At 35.6% G+C, this 25538-nt stretch overlaps 1 long non-coding RNA gene across 2 annotated transcripts in view; it reads right to left on the bottom strand.

Annotated features, from left to right (window-relative positions):
• LOC309863504 overlaps positions 1-12130 on the bottom strand; it is a 111479-nt gene extending 99349 nt beyond the window's left edge. Inside the window, exon 1 of one of the 2 annotated variants that reach the window (XR_014311087.1) lies at positions 12055-12130. This is a non-coding gene — a long non-coding RNA (uncharacterized lncRNA). The remainder of the gene's footprint in view (positions 1-12054) is intronic. The other variant, XR_014311088.1, reaches the window with a different exon arrangement.
• Between the last annotated feature and the right edge of the window lie 13408 nt (positions 12131-25538).

Below are 25538 nucleotides of genomic sequence, written 5' to 3'. Positions count from 1 at the left end.
CAGGGTCAAGCATTTAAAGGTTGTTAGAGCCCTCATCACCTCAAGAGGATTCCTGTGATAGGTCATCATAGATTTTAGTTTGACTCTGGGAAGCCCAGAGTCCTAGCTAAAAGAAATTTGATGTTTTATATCCGAAGAGTTTAACTCACCACTTCTGGCATGGCTATTGCTTTATGTTTAAGAACTGTAGCCCCAGAAGCTGCAGATTATCTAGAAAAATGACAAAATTTTACTAAAAATAACTTAAAGATATCATGGCCATCTTGGGGAACATTCCAATTAGATAAGATCACTCATTTAAGAAATTCACTTGAGAGCCTGGTTTCCCAGGTTGAATAAACAGAATGGAATGCCTACTTTAATTGGTATGCAGAAACTTCCAAAAGACTTCAAGATTCCAAAATAGCTTCATTAAAAGGCTCGTTACAAAAGGCTAATGGAAATTTAAATACACAAGAGGTACCTAAAACAAAAGATCATAGGACTAATGTGACTCCTACTGCCTGCCCCCCTATTCTTTTTCACCTGAGTGCTCAAGTTTTACTAATTCTTTGTCTGAGCTGCCTTTCCACTCCAAAGAGACTATTATTAGACAGTTACTTTTTAAAATAAAACTACCTGAGGTTACAGATGAACTTCAGATATCCTTCATCCCTTGGTCAAAAATGGAATTAAGAGTCCTAGTTAAAGAATTTCCTAAACCTAAGGCAGAACCCCAAAAAGTTTTTTGAAGAATTTAGAGCTATTATGGGGCCTATGATCCTGGGTTGCCAGATCTTTGTCAGCTTGTACACATGTTGGGAGGAGTTGGTGGAGTCCACAAATGGTTGCAGGAAGCAAGATGGCAAAACCCGGAGGATGATTTCCAAGATCCTTGGTCTTCTACATCTCAGAGACCAGAAAAAAGCTCACATAGCAGCAGTTGAACTTTTACAAGCCATTTTTAGAGTTTTCCCTGCCCACCCTGATGGTCTATTTTTCAAACATGCAAACAGACATACAAAAATGAATTCATGCCATTCTTTAAATCCCATTTGGAAATCCTTTTTCTATGGCATTCACGGTTCCATACAATAAATAAGGTCACACAGCCTGCTCCAGCTGCCTTCTTTGTAAATAGATTATCTCTTAAGATCAATGGATTGATAAAAAGGAAAATAAAAAAAAAGGAGGCTACAGTTCTGCTGGAACTCATGACTTAGCTGAGCATTTTGAAAGAACCCTGGAGCAAGATTGAAAGCAAAAATCTGCCCAAGAATGAGCTTTCCTGCTATAAAAGCTCCAAGGCCAAAGACCCAAAACAACACCTGGGCTTCCTGCACTGCACCCTCCGCAAGGGTCCATCATCAAAACACTAGTCCCTAGATACTTGACAGGAGTCTGAGGGGTTCTCACACCTTAGATGGATTCATCTTCCAGAAAACTATCACCAATAATGCCCTTAAACAACCAAGGGGAAACGAAAATGAAAATTTGACAAATTTTAGTTGATACCAGAGCTACACTTGCTACTTTAAATTTCACCCTTGTAAAGCAACATACACTTTGGAATAAAAAGAAAATTTCCATAGTGGGGGTATCTAATTAAGTTCAGGGATAATTTTTTTTAAAAATATTTATTTATTTTAGAGAGAGAATGTGTGTGTGAATGGGGGTATGGACAGAAGGAGAGGGAGAGAGAGATTCTTCAAGCAGACTCCCTATTGAGCAGGGAGCCCAACATGAAAAGTGGAAACAAAGGTGCAAATAGATTTAAATAAACCTCCTTCTAAATCACCTCCATGTCCACTAAAGCCTGAGGCCATCCAGGGCTTCATATCTGTGATGGTGGACTTCACTGCCCAGGGACCAATCTTTCCCACTCTGCAACACTCAGATCTTGCCAGTCAGGAAACTCAACAGGTAGAGACAGAGTTTTGTCCAGGTCCTGAGAGCTATTAACAGAATAGTCAGTCCTGGAGCATCTGGGTGGCTCAGTTGGTTAAGCATCTGCTTAAGCTCAGGTCATGATCTCCGTGTCCCGGGACTGACCCCTGCATTGGGGTCCCTGTTCAGCAAGAAGTCTGCTTCTCTCTCCCCCTCTTCCCCTTCCCTCTGTTCATGTTCTCGCTCTCTCAAATAAATAAATAAATTCTTAAACAGATAAACACAAAAATAGTCATTCCTATTTTTCGATTGCTCTAAACTCAAACACTCTTCTGTCACAAGTTCCGTCAAACTCAAAATGGTTCACTGGTGTAGACCTTTGTTCAACCTTTTTTTAGTATCCCTGTAGACCCCAACAGCCAATATTCATTTGCCTTTACTTGGAACAATTGACAATATACCTGGACAGTTTTGCCTCCAGGGATCATTGAGGTCCTTTCTTATTTTCCTCAAGTACTTCACTGAGATTTAAGTGCCCTCCAGATCCCTGGGAAATCAATTTTTGTACAATATGTAGATGACCTTTTGCTGTGCTCAGTTACCAAAGAGGCACCCATACAAGAGTTTGCTTATTTGCTGCAACAGTTAGCTGAAAAAAGACACAAAGTCTTCAAGAAAAAAACTGCAATTATCTCTAGACACTATTCATTACCTGGGTCATGATTGAAATACTGAAGGAACTCAGTAATCTTCAAAAGAATTAAACTAATCCAGAAATTTTCTAGACCCACAACTAAATAACAGCTTTGTAGATTTCCAGGCTTGACTGGTTATTGCAGACCATGTGTTCCTTATTTCTACCTAACTATTTATCTAACTATTCAAAATCTTTCACGATGTTTATGCACAAAAGGGATAAGTTAGCCCTGGGAATGCTCATGCAAGAACATGGTAATAAGCATAGGCTTATTGCCAATTACAGCCTACAAGTTGCTTCAGTTGCTCATGTGTATTTCAGCTGTCTTAAGGTTCTATGCCTGCAGCTGCTAAGTCAGTGAAAGCTCCAGCAGATTTGACCCTAGGAAATGATGTTTATTTACAAACTACACACTCTGTCCAAAGCCACCTTAACTCTGAATTAACTCAACATTCCTCTGCAAGTAGACTAACTTCTTTGGGGTTCTTCTGCTTTTGCCACCTAACCTACATCTTAAATGTTGTAACGTCCTTAATCCCAGTATTATCACCCTTGTCTGAGGCAGGCCAGCCCCATGACAACAAGGCAATTGCATCCCATTTTGTGACATTTCAGACTTATCTACAAGACACCCCTAAACTACTCCTAATCTAATTTTGTTTGTGGATGGGTCATATGTAGAAATGAAAAAAGGAGTTTTTAGGATGGTCGTGCTCTTACTACCCAATGTGACTCAACTGAAAGGAGAACTAACTACTCTCAAGCTAAGTTCTCCCAAAAAGCAGAGCTCCATTGTCTTAATGAGCATGCGAGGTATCAGAAGGCAAAACCATTATACTGATGGCAGGTATACCTTTCAGGTTGTCCATGATTTGGGGATGCTATGGAGACAAACAGGTGATTTCTGTTTTGTTTTGTTTTTTTTTTCCTTCCTCTGAGACCCCAGTCAAAACTGGGCAGCAAATGAATAATTTCCTTACTGCATTTCTCTTCTCTTTTGAGATTGCTGACTTTAAAATTGAGGCTTGTATGCAACGACTGAACCTCAGTATCAGCATATGGAATTCTAATATATATCTGGTAGGAATATAAACTATTACAACCCTTTGGAACAAAAGTTTTACAATTTCTTAAATATAGCCATTCTGTTTCTAAGAGTGTGGAAAGCCTATGTGTATGTAAAGACTTGCACACACGTTCATAGCCTCTTTCTTTTGATAAATGTTTAATTGTTGCTGCATACAACAAAATGGATACATTTTAAAATCGTTATGGTGAGTGAAAGAAGTTCAACAAAAGAGAGTACATATTGTAGTACAGCCACATTTATGTAAAATCCTAAAAAATACAAACTAATCTATCTTGGATAAAAGCAGATTAATTGTTACCTGGGAAAGAGGTGTTCATGGGATGGTAAATGTGCAGGGAGGACAAGAGAGAGGCATCACAAAGGGGAATGAGCAAACTTTTGTGAGTGACATGTTCATTATCCTGATTTCCATGGTGGCTTCATGGGTGCATTTGTATATCAAATCTTACGAGTTATACCTTTAAATGTGTATAATGTATTATATGTCAATTGTACCTCAATAAAGTTGCATTAGAAAAAATGCATTGGAACAATATAAAGGTACATTTGAAGAAAATCATCCAGTAGTGTCAAGAGGGATCTTTTTTTTTTTTTTTTAAAGATTTTATTTATTTATTTGACAGACAGAGATCACAAGTAGGCAGAGAGGCAGGCAGAGAGAGAAGAGGAAGCAGGCTCCCCGCTGAGCAGAGAGCCCGATGTGGGGCTCGATCCCAGGACCCTGGGATCATGACCTGAGCCGAAAGCAGAGGCTTTAACCCACTGAGCCACCCAGGCGCCCCAAGAGGGATCTTTTTTTAAGGAAACATTCCTTTTCAGATTTTTTTCTTAAATATTCATTTATTTACTTTAGAGAGAAAGAGAGAGAGCACAAGCTGGAGGCGCAGAGGGAGAGGGAAAGAGAGATTCTCAAGCAAACTCTGGTGAGCATGGAGCAGGACATGGGGCTTGATCTCATTACCTGAAACCGAGTCAGACATTTAACCCACTGTGCTTCCCAGGCCCCCAGGAGAGATCTTTATGGAATTAAAACCAAAACAACATAATTAAACCTGAGTGAAACGTCTAAAATTCAGTGTGGGCTTGTTTTGGTACCCATGCAGGTCAATGTCTCAAAAGCCTGGAGTCCCCCATTAGCTCTTTCTCTGCAGAGGTCATCAGGACATAAAGCTCGTGGCCTATACTGGTATTTTACTACCTGTATTCTCTCACTCCTAAAGTCCTGCAACCACAGGCTGTATTAGATACAAATGTATGCAATAAGGCTCATTTTCCACAAGGAAGAAATACCTTAATTTCAACCTAATTGTTTTAAAAAACAGTCTAATTTGACCTATATATCTCCTTTCTATTTGACAGAAAATTCATCTTTGGCCATGGGCGGCAGGAAAAAAAAAAAAAAGTATCCTAATAGTTGCCTGTAGTTCCTGATCATCAGAATCCACTGTTGTCTCCAAGAAGCCTACAGAATCATTTCATAGGATTCCTTTAGTCCTCTCTGCTCTGTTGAATCTCTGACTCATGTATCTTTACCAAGGCTGGGAATCATGATATTGTTCCACTTAGATTTCTTGAAACTGTCCTGGGAATTTTCTACAGATCAAATTAAGGAGCCCCACTGCTTGTACTAGCCATAGAACGATACTCCACTTTGCTTTCTCCAGTTTCCAGATTTTGTTTTTCGCCTGAAAGAAACCCTCCCTTTCTGTTCATGTTGCTTTCCAGTCTCTTTCCTCTGGGGAGCCTAGACTGATTGCTTCAGTGGATTTTGGTTTTAGGAAACAAATGCCAAATAAGGAGAGTGTCATGCAGACAACTTCTGCTTTTTCTTCCTGCCAAAAATGCCTCAGTGAAGAAAAGGCAGCTCAGAGACTGTTACCCGCAAAACAGAAGAAAGGAGAGGAAAAATTACAAGGAGAAAGATAAATTGATGTCTCTAACATTTCACAAGAACAAAAAAGTTGAATTTCCGAACTGTTTTGCTGCCATTTGCTAAAATCTCTCTAGTAGCCAATCTATTGAACAAAATCAAATGAATCCAACAGGCCTCCCAGAGCATTACATGGTTCTACATCATGATCAAGACCAGTAGAACCAGTTAGAATGGAAGTGAGAATCTACCAGGTAACAACTCTAAGGTCAGCCTGTGAGAATTCACACGAATGTGAGTCTGTGTGTGTGTATGTGTGTTTAAGGGAGGGAGACAGACAGAAACCTAAACTCTTTGTGCATGAAACAAAATTACATTAATTATTTTACATTTATTTAAATTATTTTCTCACATACTGTACTACTTAGTTTCACTTCAGTCTTTGTAAGAAAATATTTTAATTTTAGTATCTTTTTAAAAAATCAGGTTTAGGAAGTGAAATGACTTGCCAAAAAAGATGTGATTTATGTGACAGGTGGGATTTGAAAACCGGTTTCTTTCTCTCATTTAAATCTCTTAATATCCTAGTGTTATCAACAGTATTGAATTCAGATTCTGGCTTGACAATTTTGCATGTCAGATGTCTTTTTCTTTTCTATAAAATGGGGATAACCAGTTAGGGAGCCACCATACTTACATGCCTACATAATACAAAAAGATTGACAAACCAATTTGTCCTAACTTGGTCAATTCCTCTGCTCTTCCTGAAGAAATTATAAAAGTATTGCCAAACTATTTTGATGGTATATATCCTTAAAATTTTTTAAATATTTTGTCTATTAGGTATAATTCCAGACTTAATATAATGGAATAACTACATTTACATGAGACAAATTGTGAAGATCTTTCTAAAAGAAGTTATCCACATGCTGTTGTTGTTAACTATTTTACGGGTAAACTCTTGTTATGAACAATTTTTAATAAATAAGCAAGAACTATATATGCAGATGCAAAGTGATTTACACTCTAAGATGCCTAATGCAGCCGAGTAGTGTAATTGATTTCTTCCATTTCTTTCTCCAGACCTGCTTTCTACCTCCTACTCTCTCCTTTTTGCCCTGAGAAGGTGACCCATGGGAACTGCATAACCAGTACACCCAGGACCTCAGGGTTGGTTTTGTTGGGGTGGGTTTGCTGGATCCCTCTTAGAGAAGAGAGAAAGAGAGTGACCTCAAGGTCCTTATTCATCTTGCTGTCTACCACTAAGACCAACCTAGGTTGTCTGTGCCTTAAAAGACAGCCTGTCCTATAAGATTGTTCCTCTTTCAGGCATTGGATAGCTTTCCTTTTTCCTAATCCCTCAGCCTTGGTAGTGATAACTGTTCTGCCACTAAGAGTCAAGAATCTTGCTTGATCCCTTTCTTTCAGTTTTCTATACTCATCCATACCTTTGTAATTAATTTCTGTGTAAATAAATCTTCTTCAAATGACCTTAATTTGAATGTACCATCAGTTTCTTGTTTGGGCCCTGACTGATACAAATTATTATATAAACTTTCAGAAATTTTCTTACAGGTAAAAGCTTATATCCAAATATATAAACTTTTTTTCTTCACAATTACTAGCATTCTCTGCATACTTTAAAAAAATAATAATGTATCTTGCAGATTTTTTTCCATATTAGCACAATAGAGATTTACCATGTTAAAATAAAGTAGGTTTTAAATAGTATAAACTTTGGAAGCTTTCAAAAGAAACCTAAATGTTATGTATAATAGAAATGCTTATGGTCACAGAAATAGTTTCATCCACCATCTTTTTGTTTGTCTCCCACATTTTCATCATCTATTAAATGAGAACTTAACATCACCCTGGGATTGATAATTATTCAACTTTTGAAAACAAGTCATTTTTCCTTTTAATCCCTTGTGTCAATGATTTTTTCAAAGTAGGTCCTTTCATAGACAGTTCGTAAATATAGCGTATTTACTACCTCAGTAAAAAGTGTGTATCACTTGAAAGTGAAAAATATCAAGGAGCAGTATAGCTATAGGTAGGCTTCATTACTACTAGAATGAAGGTTGAAATGTATAAAATCAGCACACTGAATACCTTAAATTTATACAATGGTATATGCCAATTATATCTGAATAAAAATTTTTCCAATAAAAAATTTCAAAATATAATTTATTTATTTATTTATTTATTTTTAAAGATTTTATTTATTTATTTGACAGAGAGAAATCACAAGCAGATGGAGAGGCAGGCAGAGAGAGAGAGAGGGAAGCAGGCTCCCTGCTGAGCAGAGAGCCCGATGCGGGACTCGATCCCAGGACCCTGAGATCATGACCTGAGCCGAAGGCAGCGGCTTAACCCACTGAGCCACCCAGGCGCCCTCAAAATATAATTTAGATTGAAGCTTATGAAGCCACTGTTTATGTCACTGATAATAAGTCTTTTCCACATACTAGTTTATCTTCTGGACACACTTAGGAGCAATTGTAGAGCTTGGGAGGGAGTAAGAGCATCTTTTTGACTCTGAGATTGAGTTAGTAGGGTGTGTGTCTCCTTTGTTCAACTTTCAGGCATCTGCCACTATCATCTAACTCATTTAGCTACACCTCACTTATGTTAATCAGGTTCATGGAACTTCTGAATAAACCCTCACAGGTTTTCAGTGTCTTGACATCTTCTTCACTTCCATTGATATATTTATTATCAGAATGTTCTAATAAAATCATTGGTATGCCTTTACAACTATAAATATTCTGTTGAAGTGTTAAATAACATTAGCAAAGGAAATACAGTATCTTGAAATCTAAGAGGAATAATATAACTCTGAGCAAAAATTATACTTTCACAGAAAATAAAACCATATGGCCAAGTGAGAACCACTTTTCCTTGTTTACATCATCTTATTATTAAATATTCCGTATGCTATTGTCTGGGCGACTGGAACCACATTATGTTTAAACAGATTCAAACTATTCATTTATTCAAACTGACAAAACAGAACAATTGTTTATTTCCCAAAAAAGCATACCATTTTCTCCATGGCACTTTTTTTCTCTGTGGATTCCATCAGTTTTTGGCTAGGAAGTGTGTTCTCTCTGCCCTGGAGGAGTCTGCTTTCTTTTGGTTGGCAATTAGCCCTTTCTCAGTGTTTATTTCAGCACTAAGACTCAGGAGTCTTGTGGAACCCATCTCTAAGCTCATATAATTTCTTTTACTATTTTAAAGCTACATTAGTCTTTTAAAGCCAAAGAAGAATGGGCCTTCTCTGCGAATTTCAGTCCTGAACTATACTATTAAAAAGAACACTGTAATTTCCTACAAAATTACATTAAAACACTGATACAGTCTTCACTAAGATTAGAATTAAATATTCAATAGAAATGACAAAATCATGTTTTCAAATAAGTAATCTAACAATTGAAGACCTATACAATTACTAAAAACAATTCAAGTGATACTTAGATAAAAAAGAGCATTAGGTGATATACACATTAATTCTATCAGAGGTTCCAGTGTATTTCAATATTCACACATGTTAAGTAAAATATGTAGTTATAGTATATCTTAACTTAGACCTACATTTATGATGGTGCACTGGGAATAATGATGCTGTCCCCACCCAAATATCATCAGACCCTAATCTCTGAGAGCTGTGTTACATATCATATTCAGATATTATTAAGGTTACTGACATTGAAATTGGGAGATTATTCTGGTTTATCCAAGTGAACCTGAAGTAATCACATGGGTTCTTAAAAAGCAGGAGATGAGAGCAAAAGGGATGAGTTAGAGAGACGCAGCAGAAAGGGGAGACAGAGAGAAGATTCAAAGCACAACAAGGACCGGGCCATGATCACTGGCTTTGAACACGGAGGAAGAGACCTCCCAGGAAGTTTGAGAAAGCATCCCAGCAGATAACCAACAAAGAAACAGGGACCTAATTCCTACAACTACACGGAGCTCAATCTGCCAGCTCCATGAATTACCCCAGAAAAACACTCTCCAGAACCATCAAAAAGGAAGGCAAGTCCTGCCTACACTTTCATTTAGACCTTGTAAGATAGGGACTTTGTAAGACCAGGACAGGCAAGCCAAGTCCACTGACTACAGAACTGTGAGGTACTAAACTGATGTTGCTTAACCCACTGACTTTGTGGAGATTTGCTAAGGCAGCAGAAGAGAAGTAATACAGTAGCTGTGTTTTGCTTGTGACACTTTTGCTGGTTCAGAGCCTTCTAAATGACCTGATCAATGTTCTTTTAAATCATTTTATTTTATTGTTCTAACTGTATCTATTTTCAACAGGTAGAAGGAGGCCAAGAAGAAAGAGGTATTACTACACAATTAAGGCATTTTCCCTAACTTTGTAAAAAATGATTTGAATTATAATACCCAGGATTATGTGTGAACCATAATTCATGATAGTGAATATGGTTCATTGTGGATATGGTTCATTTTTCACATATGGTTCAGTGTTTGAACCATAATACCCAGTTTCAAAGTTTTCACAAATATATGGATGGTAACTAATTGAATGCACTAATTTGCTATGGCTACAGAGTACAACAAACTGGATGGCTTAACCAACAAAAATGCATTGCCTCACAGTTCTGGAGACTAGCAGGGCTATCTATGTTCTTTTCTGGAAGAATCTGTTTCCATTCTTTTTTCAGCTACTACAGAACATCCTCGCTCCTTACCTCCTGGCCTCCATCTTCAAAAGCCAACAATACTGCATGACCTTGTGATTAAAGTGGACCCACCAAAATAATACAGAATAATCTCTCTATTTTAGGGTCAGTTGATTAGTGAACTTAACACCTTAATTTCCCATGTGTCATGTAACCTAACGTTCCCATGTTCTGGGAATTAGGACATAGACATCTTTGTGGGGTCTTACTATACATATTTAGGCACTAAGGACTCATGGAGTAACAGTCAAGATAATTGGTTTTGAAGTACAGAAAAATGGGGCTCGTATTCTGCTTCTTTTACTCTATGACCTTGGTCATGTATTAGTATATTTTGAGCCTCAAATTTCCCAGCTGCAAAATAGAGGCAAGAGGAGCCACATTGTAGAGATCTTTGGAAATTAAATTAATGTAAAGTGTTTAGAAAAGTGTTAATACTCTAACAGTACAAAACATGATTATTATTGTAAGTGTTGAACAAGAAAGGGAGATATCACTAGACTCCTGGCTCAGAGGAAAAGAAGACAGTGACCATGATGAGGGATAAAAACAAGGACTCTCCTAACTCTTTGGAATATGAATACTCAAAGAGCAAGAGAGACAGAAAAAATGCCCCTTCATTACCAATCTTTTCATTTAGGAATGCCTACCAGGTGAGAGCCTCTAGGTTTAGTGATTTCTTTGGTGAGTTAGGTTGAAAAAAAGACCACCCCTAGTAAAAGTAAAAATTGATTTAAAGGATATTTGGTAGTGTCTAGTAAAGTTGAAAAATGCCCAATCTGTTAGTTTTCTAAGGCTACCATAACAAAGCACAAGTACTTTGAATGGCTTAAAAAACAGAAATTTATTGACTCGCAGGTCTGAAGGCTAGAACAAGAGCAAGATATTGTCGAGGTTGTTTCTTCTGGAGAATCATGAGGGAGAATATATTCCATGTCTCTTCTCTAGCTTCAGGTGATATACTGGCATTTTCAGATGTTCCTTGGCTTATAGAAGCATCATTGCTATCTCTGCCTTCATCTTTGCATGATTCTTTCCATGTGTGCATGTTTCTGTGTCCAAATTTCCCCTTTTTATAAAGACACCAGTCAGATTAGGGTCTGCCCTAATGACGTCATCTTAATTTGATTTCTCCAAATAAGGTCACATTCTGAGATACTTGGGGTGGGGAATTAAACATACAAATTTTAGAGGGACACAATTAAACCATTAATAATCAAACTCATTAACAGATTCCTTTTTCTTTTTATTTTTAAAGATTTTATTTATTTATTTGACAGACAGAGATTAAAAGGAGGCAGGGAGACAGGCAGAGAGAGGAAGGGAAGGAGGCTCCCTGCTGAGCAGAGAACCCGATGCGGGGCTCAATCCCAGGACCCTGAGATCATGACCTGAGCCAAAGGCAGAGGCTTTAACCCACTGAGCCACCCAGGTGGCCCAACAGATTCCTTTTTAAGAATGCAGTAGTTCCCCCTTTATCCACAGGGGATATATTCCAAGAGCCCCAGTGAATACTTGAAACTGCTGATAGTACCAAACCCTATATATGCTGTTTTTTTTTTTTTTTCCCATATGTGCAAAGCTATGATAAAGTATAATCTATAAATTAGGTGCAGTAAGATGAAAGTTACTAAAGTATACAATAAAACAACTATAACAATATAATAAAAGCTATGTGAATATGGTCTTTTTCTTTCTCTTTCTCTCTAAATATTTTAGTGTAATGTACTCACCCTTCCCGTGAGAATGTGAAATGATAAAATGCCTACTTATGAGATGAAGTGAGGTGAATGATGTAGGCATTAGTGACATGGCATTAACTTACAATTGACCTTCTGACAGTATGTCCGAGGGGAAATCATCTCTTTCTGGACTGTGGTTGACCACAGGCAACTGAAAGCATGGAAAGCAAAGTCATAGATAAGATGTAGATAAATAATAGATAATTGTAACAGAACATAAGCATAATGATTTCCATTGCTACATTGCTACTATGGTTTTCATGGTAAACTACTGAGGGAAATGTCTGTTATGCTCATGGATAATTTTTTTAATTTTAATTTTTAATTAATCAATTTATTTATTTATTTTGAGAGAGACAGAGAGAGAGTGCAAGAACACGTGCACATTAGAAAGGGTGAGGAGAGGCAGAGGGAGAGGAAAAGAATCTTAAGTGGACACTGTCTACACTGAACGTGGAGTCCACTGTAGGGCTCCATCTCACCACTCCGAGAATGTGGCTTGAGGCAAGATCAAGAGTCAGACACTCAACTGTATGAGTCACCCAGGCACCCCGATGATTACTTTTAAGTTTATATGTACCATATACTATCATGCAACATTCAAAATTCTCAAATTTATACATTTTAATGTGTCTCATTTACCAAAACACAGTGTAAGTGGAAAGAGCCAGTTACAGTAGGAGCATTTAAATGCAATTTTTAAAAGTATACAAAGAAGTGACATGTATTACTTATGTAAACATAACCACATTTTAAAATTTGAAGAAACAAAAAAAGGAATAAATCCATGAAAACCAGTATGTATCCAGATAGACGGGAGGTGAACTGATGACAGAAAACACAAACAAACCTGTTTTACCTATAATGCTTTATTTCTTTGTTTTAAAAGGTCTGAACCACTAAAAAATTATATTGGTAATTCTAATATAATCATTTGGTATCTTTGTCGTTATATTATTTATTTACTTTTCTGAATTTTTTAACCTAAGAAAATTTTATAGAAGGAGAAAAAATTGCAACAACAACTCCAAACTTGGAATTATTACTTTAATGTTTCTCAATTGGCATGGTACCCATGGATAAGCCACAGCAAATGAGCAGGCTCTTAATACCCTCATTTCTATCTTAAAGCTACCAGATGTTTGTGAAAACACTAGGTAGGCACGTTTGCATTTTATTTTGCATAAATATACATACAGATTTGCTTAATCTGCATACTACTTCTGGTTTTACATGGAGCATATAAGGAAAAATAAAATGCTACAACTTTTGCAACAGAATTAAAAGTACACCTTCCAAATCCAAAATTATAACAATTTTAGAAGAATCCCATCGCAAGTGTTGCAATGTATGTCTCCTGATAACAGAACTGGGGGAAGACAATGAAGGGATTATCTGGGGGAAGTTAGGAGGAAGGGTGATGTAGTGACTGAGCTACAGTTAGTACACCCATCTAACTGGGTGCTAAACCTGTCAGTGTTCTCATCTATTAAAAAAAAAAGGCTAATAAAGATATATACATCTTAAAGTTATAGACAATCCTCTAGAGATGGTTTATGTTAGGAACCTGGCACACAGTAACTTGGAAAAAAAAGGGAAAAAAATGTTGAAGTATGTATTTTTCTGACATACCAGTGTATCATTTTCTGGACTGTGGGATGGAGTTGCCTAACAAATACCTTGAGGACTGTCAAATAAAAAACAGATTTGAATGTAGATAAGAAGTTATTTAACTCAGATAGATTATTGCACAATGAGGAAAGTGACTCATAATAGGGAGGACTTTGCTAGGGAGATTCTATGCTTATCTTAAAGGTTAAACAGAAGAGACTTGTGTTTGTGTAAGGAGTAAAGTAGGCTAAAAAGGGATGTGTGGGAAGAAGGATGAACAGATGGTATGATCTCATAGTTGATCTAGTAATGTTTTTCCCTGAGGGCAGTCAGTTTTCAGGAGTGCCCATCTAAGAGGGGTTGTTCTTAATTCCAATACTTTCTTAAGTTCAAGGACAAGTCAAGATCCAAAGACCTGTGGGGAAGAAAGAAGACTGACTAAAATTTGGCCAAGTTAGAAGATATTTTGTCCAGATTGCTCAGGTCAGATAACAAGAGTTAAACCATCAAAATAACTTACAGTAGAAGCTGATTAACACAAATATGGGTGTAACTAATTATAATTTGGAAAATGCTTTTCTTTTAGAAAATAATTTTATATGCATTTTGCTAAAAAGCAAACACAAGTTAATTAACATAGATTTGGTCATAAGCAAATAACACTAGCTTTATTAAAGAAAATTTATAAAGAAAATTAAAGAAAGTAATTTTTTTCTTAAATGTTTGCTCCAAAATTACTGGCTTAACATTTATTATAGTGATTTTAGTGGAGACTTGCTAAAGATACACTGGGATTATTTAATTTCACTTCATGCCACTTAAAATTTTGCCCTCTTTCTATCTCAGATGTTTGTGTCTGATTGTTAGGTTTATCATTGTCATGTTTTATCTTTTTAAATGTTAGCATATCATCCCTTTGCCAATATAGGGATAGAAGGAGAAAGAAAGCTGCTTTTGGAAAACATAAGCCTTCATTTAAACAGGAAGAAACTTAGTTAAGAAAGTAGTGAATAGAATAGTTATAGAAGCATAACTAAGGTAAATGGAGCTACACAAATTTGTTTGGGGATATTTTTCTTTCTCTCTCAGGCATGAACTCAAAATATTTAACTCACTGTATCTTATTTTGCTTTTAAATTTTATTTTAAAACTAAAAATATTTTAAATATCAATGGAAATAATCACTAATGTATGAACCAAGGAGTTATTGAATTTTATAAAATATGTAAATAAACTCCATGCAAATGAAATTTCCCAGTATAAACAAAATAGGGGACAATCATTCATTCTCCTATTACAAAACAGCTCTATGAAGTTAGAAAAAACTAAACAGGAAAATACAAAAAAGAATTAAAAGTACTAGAAATATATATACATAGATATATAATATGTATACACATATATATGTATATACACACACGTAATCTGAAAGTTCCTTTTAGAAAAAAATCATAAAGTTATTTTATAGATTTTTATTAAATATAAACTGGATTCACACTGTCTCCTTTTCCTATTTTAAGATTCTGAAATTCAAGCTCTGTATTATTCATGTCTTCTCTATCTTCATTATTAGCTCAGAATAGACCTATGTGATTATATAATTTTTAACAAGCTATTTACCCTTAAAGTCTTGTTGTAAAAAACTATTATACCACATTTGAATCTCAAACTTGGGATTGCTAATGGTTTACACTGAAAGAAGTCTGAAGCATGGTCCTCCCTTTCTCTATTTGAATGATCTTTCTTTCATTAATAACTTGGATTTTTTCATTTGTCAGTTAGTTTCTTTGTTTAAAAAAAAAAAAGAAATAATAGCAATAACAGAGCAAAAGCAATGAAACTAAGAAAAAACTCCAGCATCTATATTCAGGTTACTTGACACACATATTCCTTATCATTCCCTTTTTTAATGTAGAAACCTCTATAGCTCTAGGTCTCTTTGAATAAGCAAAACAGAACTGAAAGTGAGCTTAGAGGTTTTCTCCTAAGTGAGAAGTGTATATAAGTATGATAGGCAATGAGGCCTTTGAAGCTCTTGATGACACTCTATAAATAATCTGGCTGAATTAAAAGTATCTTGAATAAGTAGTAAAACGCTCAATGTGGAAACAGCCACCTTGAGAGTCCTAGACAAATCTCTCAAAGTCTCTCTACCTCAGAGTGCCTAGGCAAGCTTCAGAGACTGGCAAATGCCTTATAGATTTGTTTCTAAAAGATCTGTACATGGGAAGATTAGCTTAATGCAGGAAGTGGAAAGTGGGTCATATTCATTTTTTCATGGTAGTTCAACACCTTCTGTATGTCAGACACTAATAGGTGCTTTATATCCTAACTAGTTCAGTCTATTTAAATGCGAGAGACAACTATACCAAAAGAAACCTCCAGTTTCTGTGAAATTATGTAATACAATACTAGTAATAAATATATAATACAATATGAATACAAGCAGAGTACTAAGGAAACACAAGACGAGGATCCAACATGCCCTTAAGAATCAGGGATTATTTCCTGGCTGGGATGGTGCTTTAGGGAAAGCGTAGAACAATACAGGTGGGTAGACTTTCAGTTACTAGAAGTAACTTCCTTTGTCATTTTCTTAATTATTTCTATGGCTACCATTATATGATAAATATGGCATTTGTAATTTTATTATGCTTAAATCCAGCTATTGAGGACTGACCCTAAAGTCCCAAATCCGAAAATACCAAATTCTCCTAGAATTGACTGAAAACCCAATGAAGCTAGTTTAAATAATAAGGGGAAGTAATTTCAGAGTATCATACATACTTTAGAGTTTTTAATTTTTGCAATCCTTTGTTTAGCTCTATGCTTTGACTCTGTTTTGCTTTATCTTCTGATACTGCCTTTTTTTTCCTTTTCTTTTTCTTTTCTTTTCTTTTCTTTTTTTTTTTTTTTTTTGAATATGAAACTTTCAGAATCAGGTGGTTTTTCCTGAGGCAGTGAAATAACTTGCACTGCTCTAGTCCACACATTTGTAAGGCAAACCATTCAGAAGAAAAATTACCTCACTCCAAACATCAACTACGAATCCTGGACAACAAAGTGAATGTTCTAAGTTGGACCAATCCCTTTTGATGGAGAAATGCACAGAGAGATTACATTAATTTTAGGCTAGTACCATCCGTGAAATAATCACATGGCTCTAGAGCAGGACCTGGAGTGAGATGCATTCTGAGTGTATGGGAGGGAGAGTGGTGTCTTTCCCATGGAAGAACCTAGACAACTGCCCAACATCTGCACTGAAACTTCTCTTTACTCTTCTCTACTAATTTTATATTCAATACCTATCAAACTATATTTTCTAAGTTTGGTATGTGGAAACTAATATGCTAATTTGGTATATGTGAACTAGAAGGCTTTGAAAGATCTCCAGGTGTATCACTTAGAAACATCTATGGACTTCAATTCTTAGGTGTTTTGTGTTTTTCATCACCACTAAGCAATTCTCCAATTCTCAGCAGACACTGACTGGGTGTCCTATAATCTTACTCAATTCTGATACTATCTGCCTACAGACATGAGCTCCCACAATTTGAAGACATGGTCCAACAAGATTGCCACCCCCCACCACATTTCAGCACCAATCACACACCCAGATTGTCACATATGCTTCTCAGCAACTGGTTATATATAAACGAGAGGTTCCCATGACCTCCTCCTTGGGTGTGCTTAATGTGTTTGAGCAGCTCACAAAACTCAAGAGCAACACTTACTTACATTTAACAACTTTCTGTAAAGGGTATTATAAAGAATAGTCAGAGGAAGAGGTACATAGGATGAGGTCCAGAAGCCACAGAACTGAGGTGCCACCTTCCCAGCAGGTGGACACATCAGTCTAAAAGGGCATCAAGTCTCCTTGTTCAGAGTTTTTATAAAGCTTAATCTGTAGCCCAACTCCTCCTCTTCCCAGAGTCAGGGGGGAGCTGAACGTTCTAACCATCTAATCATTTGGTCTTTTTGGTCACCAGCCCCATCCTGAAGCCACCTAGAGATTCTACCCTGCGACACCTTGTTACCATAAACTCAGATGTACCCAAAAGTGACTCCTTATGAATAACAGACACTCCTGATCTCTCAGGAAATTTGAAGGGTTTTAGGAGTTCTGTACCAGGAACAGGAGACAAAGACCTAACATTATTTATAATACCAAAATATGAATATTTAATTTTAGGCAATTAGCTTCTAATATGAAGGTATACATTCCAACACTGACACCTTCATTAGGCTTTCGAAGGCTGGCACAAACTTAGCAACTTAACACATTTTTTTTTTTTTCAATTTAACTTTGTGTCTGTAGTTGTAAGTAGGACATGTGTCTAAATAGGCTAAACTAAATGTGTCAGCAGAACTACTATGCTCCTTCTGAGGGCTCTAAGGAAGAATCTATTTTCTGCTCAATTGGACTGTTAGCAGAATTATTTCCTTGTAGTTGTAGGACTGAGGTCCCCAGTTTCTTCCTGATTGTAACCTGAGACATGTTCCCAACTTCTAGAGCCCACCACATTCCTTGGCTCATGCCCTTTTCCTCCATTTTCAAAGCAGTAATGATCAGATCTACCTCTCTTCAAATCTTTCTGATCAGGAATAATATGATCTAATGTGACTAAATAGGGCTTACCCAAATAAACCAGAATAATCCCCCCATCTAAAAGTTCCTGAATTGTATTATATCTGCAAAGTCTCTTTTGCTATATTTAAAGATTTGGAAAATTAGGACATGGATATTTTTGGGGATCATTATGTTGCTTACCATAAAACACACTAATCTCCCATCATTTATTTCCAGAGTGATCCCCTTAAAATTATTATAGTTACTGTATTGTTTTCCAAATAAACAGAATGAATGGAAAGCATGTGTCATGTTTGGTAGAGTGTCTTATCTTCCTTGTCTTGCTAGTCTGACCATGTGACTGAGCATGGAGACTTTAGGTCGTGTGGTATCTATTTGACCTCCAAGGGGCAAGAGTCTGAGACTGGTCATGTGGTCAGTCAACTATGCTTATTTGGTGGAGCCCCAATAAATATCTGGACATCAAAGCTTAGGTGAGCTTTCATGATTGACAATACTCTGTATATAATCACGCGTCCTTAATGAAAAAATAACACTCTCCATAGTTCCACAGAGAGAAAACAACTGAAAGTTCCATAACTGGCACTTTCCTAGACTCGACTGTATTTGTTCTTCCCTTGATGGATAAGGTATCCTCTGGCTATAATAAACCATAACCATGAGTATCATACTTTTTAGTAAGGTTTATGAGTCATTCTAGAAAATTAATGAAACTTAGGGTTGTGTTAGTAACCCCCCTAATGACTTGTAGTTGATGTCAGAAGTAAGAGCAATTTTTTGGACTTCCTCTAATTTTTCAGCTTTCCACTGATAATTTGTATATTTCTTAATCTGGTATTTTACCATCTGGTTTCTCTATCTAACCCCAATCTGGTTTCTAAGCTTTTCCCAGATATGTACCTTCTACTTGGGCAAAATGCTTCAGTGATGCCAACTCCTCCCTGCTGTGTATATGATTACAGTAATGTCCCATACTGTTCATACCTTTTTTTTTTTTTTTTTTAAGTCCACATCTTCTTGTAGTGATTAGGGTTTACCCTCTTATTTGCTAATGGACAACAGATATGATATAAGGAGAGCCTTAACAAGTGCTAACTGATCAAGATTTTCTTCTGCTGCTCTTAAAACCCTTGTGTTTCCACGTAAACAGCCTGCTGGATGATGAGAGGCATGTGGTGACCCAGTTGCCCCCGTGACCCCAGCTGACAGCCTTTCAACCAGCAGACCTGTTAATGAGGGCATACAAGATTATACAGTAGTCAGCTGATCTGCTAGATTAATACAGGTACATGGCAAGCCCAGCTGACATAATTACTCAAAGCTCAAGAAGGGATCAGAATTTATTAGTACTGATACATGAAAAAAGGACTTATAAGGGAAGAAGAGTATAAGGGGGGATAGTCCATTTTGGGGTCATGTTATCTGCATATTATGCAAGGAATGGAAGAAGAAGTAGCTTATCTCAGACCCACTGAATGAACGGAACTTGTATTGACTAGAAAATATATGGCTCCTTGAATAAAAAGAGTACTGGATAAATGAGTTACTTATCCATTATAGTTGTTCGCACTTTCAGCACGAGCTTTGTAATTCATAAGGTACACTATACTGAAACATTATCTCAAGGCAGACATATTAAGAAAATAGATTGTTTAAAGAGGTCCAGTGATATTCCAACTAGATGCACACTCTAATCTGTCATTTCTTTTTTCTGACTCCTCTAAATATGGGACATAGTTATAACCCTTTAGAGAACAATAGTAGAGTAGTGGTTTCTTGCCACTATTTTCTTGGACTATTTCTTGGACTATTACACGAGAAATAGTAAGGTAGATATAATACATTAATATGTACATGGGTTTTATCTACTGCCCTCTGCAAAATATTTAAAGTTTATGCTTAAAATTATAACACAAAAGTTTCTAAAACTGAATATTCGACAACTGCATGAGATCAAAGCCTTCCAAAATCCATATGTTGAATCCTTACACCCAAGATGACTATATTTGGAGATAGTACCTTTAAAGAGGTAATTAAAATTAGAGTAGATCGTAAGAGTTGACACCTAATCAAACAGGACTGGTATCCTGAAAGGAAGAGGAACTATAGATCTCTCTCCCTCATCCCACATATACACAGCAACAAGACAACCAACTTCAATGTAAGAAGAGAGGACTCACCAAACACCAACTCTGCTGCTACCTTGATCTTAGATTTCCAGCCTCCAGAACCGTGTGGAAGTTAATTTCTGTTGTTGAAGCCACAGCCTGAGCAGACTAATAACACTCCCTGTTGGTTAAAATGGGTCTTTATAATTTCTGCATCACGGGTTCATGTTTGTTACTCATCCTGTTTTACTTCATTGTTGTTAGGAACTGTATGATGCTTGTCTTCCTAGAACTTTAATTAGAGATTGTAAATCATTTTAATTAGACCTTTTAATGAAATATTGAATAATGGAAATTTCATTATCGGCACATCTTTTAAAACGATAATTAAGGATTCAGTAATCTTTCAATAATATTTATGCTTGTTTTATGTGCTTAAAATAAACTAAATAATAAGCATTATTTTTTAAATTCCATGTACATTCTGAATATTTGGGTTTAGACTCGGGAACTGAATATTTGGGTTTAGACTTAGAAAACTGGAGGGCAAATTGCAATGAAGGCAAATTTCTATGTAAGTTTCATTAGGTCTGCATGGTTTTGCTTTGCATGCCCTTATAAATTAATATTATTGCATAGGTGAAAGAGCAATCGGACCTTGCAAACTATGGACTTGGGGTGATTATGATGTATCAATATAGTTTATCAATTATAAGAAAGGGATCACGGGGGGCCTGGGTGGTGCAGTGGGTTAAAGCCTCTGCCTTCGGCTCAGGTCATGTTCTCAGGGTCCTGGGATCGAGCCCAGCATCAGGCTCTCTGCTCAGCAAGGTGCCTGTTTCCTCCCTCTCTCTGTCTGCCTCTCTGCCTACTTGTGATCTCTGTCTGTCAAATAAATAAAATCTTAAAAAAAATATATATATATATATATATATAATAAAGGTATCACTTTGGTGAGGAGTGGGCTATGCATGAATGGAGGCAGGGGGATGTGGGAAATCTCTGTACCTTCCTTTCAATTATTTTACTGTGAATCTAAAACTGCTCTAAAAAGTAAAGTTTTATATATATATATAATTACAACCTAATTTTTTAATTCAAAATTCCACAAAAAGCAACTGACAGTTTTATAGCAATGATAGTATATGTTGATGATGTCAAATTTTCATAAATCAAAATTAAAAACATCATAAGCCATGGGGGGGAATGGATGCTATAGTTATTACCATACAAAAGAGTGGATAAGCTATTATTCCTAAAGATGTTTTGTTATTTTGTTCATTCAAAAACGTGTTAGGCACCAATGAAATGGAATCTTCTGTTTCAAAAATGTAAATTTCTGAAGTACCTGAGAAGATCTTAGTGGGAAAAATGATGAAATAAGTTAAAAAATAATTTCCTGCTCAGAATGATTAGAAATTAATTATGAATTAATGAGAATGGTTCATAATTTGAATGAAGGGCATGGAAATATCTGGAGACAAAGAAATAGTTTATTCATGACTCAGTGTAGTAAACAGGCCTCTATGAGGAGAAGAAATCTCCAAGCTGGTCAGTATGTCAGGACAACAAATGAAATATGGGAAATTTATAATTAAAGAGACTTTCTGGGATGCTGGGGTGGCTCAGTTGGTTAAACCGCTGCCTTTAGCTCATGCTATGATCCCAGTGTCCTGGGATCGAGTCCCACATCTGGCTCCTTGTTCCGCAGGGAACCTGCTTCTCTCTCCGCCTTGCCTGCCACTTTTCCTGTTTGTGCGTGCTCTCTATCTCTCACAAATAAATAAATAAAATTCAAAAAAAAAAAAAAAAAGGAGAGAGAGAGACAGAGAGACTCTTTCTTTTCAGAGGAAAGAAACCAATAGGCAGCAAAGTTATATATACTGACAGAAAAAGTAAAATTCTGCCTATGTTTTTGGCTGATTAGGTAATAGGAATTATGTGGAAATCTGATATAAAATGACACAACAATTTTCAACCCAAGGTTGTGTTAACATTCTTGATAAAAGGAAGACTTACTCTATTGGGAGCCAATGTTCCCTATGTAGAGTAAATTTTTCTCTTCACTTTTGTAGCATCCTGTGTATAAATTCTTACAGCTTCTACCACATTGCATTGACATAATCTTTTTAAATGCCTATCCTCTGCTTAAGGTCAAATTCACCAAACACCGATGAGTAGGCTTTATTTCATTGTCTCTCCAGTACTGGGCACATGATCTAACATCTAACATGTGCTCTGTCAGTGTATACAGATGTAAACTATAAATTCATCCCATGATTAACTAAAGGACTATTTCCCCCCAGTGGAAATGATACAGAGAAATGTTACCTTCATAGGATTTTGAAGATACTAGAGTTAAATAATGTAAGCATCTAAAATCCAAATAATGTTAGAGAAAAGTAGTCAATCTACCCTTTCTTTTAAAATATTTTAAAAATATTTTCTAGTCATGCTATTTTATAGTTTTATATTACTATTTTTTAAATCATTTTTTTTTAGGGGTGCCTGGTGGCTCAGTGGGCTAAGCTGCTGCCTTCGGCTCAGGTCATGATCTCAGGTTCCTGGGATCGAGTCCCGCATCGGGCTCTCTGCTCAGCAGGGAGCCTGCTTCCTTCTCTCTCTCTTGCCTGCCTCTCAGTGTCCTTGTAATTTCTCTCTGTCAAATAAATAAATAAAATCTTTAAAAAAAATAAAAATAAATCATTTTTTTAAAATTTTAAAATTCTGAATGAACTTCTGCATTAACAATTGATTTAATTGTTAACTTTTTATGTATGCTTGCCTGCAAACAAGCATAAATCTCTACTTGCATTCTCAGCTTTTGGCACTTACTATCCTGTTGTTAATATGTTGAATGAATCATCAATGAGCTGAAGTACTTAAATGTCAGGATCAAGTACTTCGATGGCATTAATTAAAATTTTAAAAAATCTCAGATCATGTAATTTGTTTTGCTTCTAATTTGTTCTGAGATGCAAACAAATCCACTTAATTTTCATAATCTAAATTATAAGTGAATGGAAAACTACATAATATGACTATATCTAAAAATTTAGAAGACATTTATTGATATGTAAAATTAAATACACTGTAAGTAGAGAAATGGCTGCTACTATTATGAAATGGAATATGCTATAAAATGATTTAAAATGTTTTTATTGCTGTTGAAGATCTTTAAATGACATTCAAGGTAGTTGAATATATTTTATTACTAAGATAATACTTTTATAGTTCTGCTTTGGACTAAAGAGAAATTGTTGGATGAGTCAGATGTACACTGGCTGGATTCTTATTTTTAGGAAAGGTTGCAATACATATACACTGCTGACATATGTTAAAGACCTTTTAATTTGAATATTTTATTTTGCATTGTGGAATTCCTCTTCCTGTACAGAAAAATCAATCTATTTTTAGGGAAAGGGACTGGTTTCTACTAATCAATTCTCAGTATATTACTTCTGGGAGCATGGCACATAGATGGATTTGTTGGGTTTGAAAAACAAACCAGCAGATGACATACTTAAAAGAGGATGTAAATGTATATTCCTTTATCGCTCATCCAATAAGTAAGTTTCTTAGTATACCAGGCAAAGTCCATCCAGGTTCTGTTAAAAAAGATAAAATATATTAAAATAGAAAGATAAAAAGAAGCAAAATGAAAAACTCACTACATTTTAATCCAAACCTCTTCAATTTATAAAATGTCCTTGTTTTTCATAGAAAGGTGAAATCTGTTTTCCCTTTTCATTTCTTTTTATTCATTAAATATTCATTTGTTTGCTTGTATAACTTTACTTTCTTTATTGTGAATTACTTTAAATATGTATTTTAAAAATTCCTAACAAATATTTAAATATATAAAAATTCATAATACACAGCAAGCCCTCTATATTATTATTTCAGAATATTATATATATAATACATATACATATATATGTGTGTGTGTATTAATTGAAACAAAACCTACAAATATAGGAAGAAAAGGCCAGTGGGACACCCTTCATCATACTATTACCTCTCTCCCTTTCTCCCCAGAATTAACCATATCCTACATTGGTTATTATTTAATAGGCCAAAACTTATTAATGTAAACAATATTTGCTGAGTGCCCATTATACACCAAAGATTCCCAAAGACACTAAATGGAAAGCAGAGTACAGCATTTACAAAATTTACAAATAGCACATATTTATGCCTCCATACAAATATATAGTATTGTCTTCATGTTTTTGAAATATTTTAAATGATGACAGAAACACACACACACACATATTATATTTTCAGTAACTTACAAAATTTTTACTAAATATAAAGTTTTTGAGAAAATCCATATTAAAACATTTACCTTTTGTTAACTAATGTCATGGGTTATACTGAATTCCCATGTATACCTTACTGAAAGAAGATGCTATATGTATCCACATATTCTATATTTCTGCTTTTCTGTTGATAATTTGTTTCTTTTGTTATGAAAATGATGTTTGTTGCCATGAGCATTCTTAAACACCTCTTACAAACTCATAAACTTTAGTTTTGTTAGGCTAGATATCTAGGAGAAAAAGTACTGGCTCAAGGGAGATACACATCTTCTATATTAGATGATATAGATAAAGTGCTCATCAAAGTGTTTATACCAATTTACTCTCCAAATAACAGTGAGGGGTTTTGCTCCAACATATCTTTGGCATCAATTATTAATGCCAGTTTTTCCCTTTTTAAATTTTGACCTATAAAATACTGTCTCAATGTGATTTTGAATTGTGTTTTCTGAATTATAAGTGATATGAGAATTTTTAATATGTTTGTTATATTATCTATGATCAGCTACTCCTCTTGCCTATTTTGATAATTATTTTTTTTAATTATTTGTGTTGTTAGTATCTTGCTAACATAAGAACATAAATATATTGTCTAAGATTTTTAAGAGATTAAAATATCAGTAGTTTTGAAACTTTGTTGTTGAAATAAATAGCAACTGGAGGTTTACAGGTATGGGAAACTAACAAGTACAGGAAAAGAGTGAATCTGGTTATATATATTTGCCTATGTATATATTTTGTTAGTGGTAGAGAACAGACATAATAGCATGGGGGAATTCGTTTACTAGTCAGTTTTAACACATGTCTAAGCCTCAATTCTAGAACTATTGTTTATATTTCTCTTTTTCCACTTGTAATTTTTGTTACTTTGTTATATTTTACATTTTACAGTCTTAAGCATTTCCTAAAACTACAGTGAAGAGGAAAACTAATAA

The sequence above is a fragment of the Mustela nivalis genome (assembly GCF_964662115.1).
Source record: "Mustela nivalis genome assembly, chromosome: 4".
NCBI lineage: Eukaryota > Metazoa > Chordata > Mammalia > Carnivora > Mustelidae > Mustela > Mustela nivalis.
This window is presented reverse-complemented; position numbering and strand designations above follow the sequence as displayed.